Source organism: Arvicanthis niloticus, unplaced genomic scaffold (assembly GCF_011762505.2).
Source record: "Arvicanthis niloticus isolate mArvNil1 unplaced genomic scaffold, mArvNil1.pat.X pat_scaffold_900_arrow_ctg1, whole genome shotgun sequence".
NCBI lineage: Eukaryota > Metazoa > Chordata > Mammalia > Rodentia > Muridae > Arvicanthis > Arvicanthis niloticus.
The window spans coordinates 44324-46388 of record NW_023046475.1 but is presented as its reverse complement, the minus strand read 5'-3'; the positions used below and the strand labels follow the sequence as shown (position 1 = coordinate 46388).

Below are 2065 nucleotides of genomic sequence, written 5' to 3'. Positions count from 1 at the left end.
CCTGTTCACTCCTCCCACCGCTTCTTGCCTTCATGTTCATGCTCCTTAGGATGACTCATTTCAGAGGGTGTTTTCAAACCACTGTGCTATTTCCAAAAACTTGTCCAAACCAAAAGGATCTTCCTCAAAGTGAACTGGTCCTTCTTGGCCTCTCTGTCTACAGTCTGAGCCAGAAAATGTCGTATCAGGCACAACTCTGTTGGTCTTTATCCTGCTTCCGAGGTCATCACTGTACATGTTCTTATCCAGATTTTTACTGGGCCTGTAGATGCTCTGAGCCATATCTTTCCTACCTCTCCAGGCCTGAGCATAAACACTGCAAGTTTCATCTTCTCCACCTGTAAACCCACTGTCCATACCCTTGGATTGGTTGAACAGCCTTTGGTCATACTGGACTTCATTGGAAGTTTGAGGATTGGGCATGCCAAGAGCAATGTCTTCACTGCTCAGCAAGATATAATGCTTCAGCCAGCCAGTTGGGCAAATTTTTCATTTATATGTATAGGCTGTAGCCCTCCTCCTTCAGGAGCCATCTGTTTATCCAATGAAATTGTATAACCCTTCGATTTCTTCCAGTTGGATATAAAGGGCGAGATCTTCCATCCTGCTGTTCTTCAACAGTTTCCTTCCGAGTAAGAGAGTACATTACAAGTGCTAGAGGAGAAGGTGGCCCCCGAGGAAGTATCTTATGAATCTTGAATCTTGGAGGCTCCACTGGGTCTTTCTGCATTTCTACCATCCGAAAAACCCTCTGTTTAGCTCCAGAATTGAATGTTCCTCCTTGCTGAGATGGTGGGTAGCCTATATACTGAGCAGGAGCTAGCTTGTCAGCTGCGTGAACTGACATGGCCACAGCAACCTTCCTGATACTAACTTCTGCAAGGCTACTCTTGACTTTTCTATTATCTCTTTGCAGGTCTGGATCATCGGCATTGATAACCTCCTTTGGAACCAGGTCAGTGTATTTGCTTTGGACTTTGTCAATGACCTTGTCTTTGGACTGTCCTTGTCGATCGATTGCATCATATTTAATTTTCCCTTCATAATCCAACTGAATGGTCAATGCATTTGACATTTTTTTTTTTACCCATATCCATAGGATACTGGGCCACATGGATTTCTGGGAAACACCTCCATCTCCAAAATCCTCTAACATGGAATCCAGCCTTCCTGGATCCATATCTGGGAGGCTCCATTCCAGAGGAGACCAGCGAGGTCTGTCATGTTCTCTGAGATCTCACCCTTTCTTCAGCTTCAAGTTGGTCCTGAGATAGCTGAGTAGGCACAGGTAAAAAGCTGGCGAGCACCATCTCTCTTGAAGGAGAACTGAGACAAGTAAGAAGATTCTTCCTTTCTCAGGTAAGGTTTTCCTGAGTGGCCCTGGCTGCCCTAGAAATCTTTCTATAGACAGGCTGTCCTAGATCAGTGTGGTGGCTATTCCTGGTTGCCAAGTTGACTGTATCTGGAATGAACTACAATCCAGAATTGGAAGGCTCATCTGTGATCCTGATCTTAAGGCATAGTGACTATGAAAAGCTTAGGCCCAGGGAAGGTAATAGACACCTTTAATCCCAGGAGACTAAGGCAAATGCCAGATCCAGGTCTGTTGGTCCACACCTTTAATCTGTGCCACACCTTCTGCTGGAGACCTACATAAGGACATAGGAAGAAGGAAGACTCTTCTTCCCCTGCTTGCCTTGTGGGACTGAGCAGCTACTAGATCCTTGGACTTCCATTCACAGCTGCTGCTGACCATTGTTGGGGAGTTGGACTACAGAATGTAAGTCATCAACAAATTCCCTTACTATATAGACACTACCAATAAGTTCTGTAACTCTAGGGAACCCTGACTAATACAATCAGATATCTACTTTCTTCTCCTTCCCAATCCAAAAGTGGTAAGGAGAGACTACTGTGTCTTACATTGGGCAAAGCTTGGGTATATATATATATCCTTAAAGCCCCACCTCCACAATGACACAACTCTTTTGAAAAGGCCAAACCTCCTGTTAATACCACACCCTACGCCAAGCATCATTAAATCACCACACCAATAAAACAAACG

General features: G+C 44.7%; 1 pseudogene; it reads right to left on the bottom strand.

Annotated features, from left to right (window-relative positions):
• Nucleotides 1-464: 464 nt before the first annotated feature.
• Nucleotides 465-1310, bottom strand: LOC117702526 (SNW domain-containing protein 1 pseudogene; annotated as a pseudogene).
• Between the last annotated feature and the right edge of the window lie 755 nt (nucleotides 1311-2065).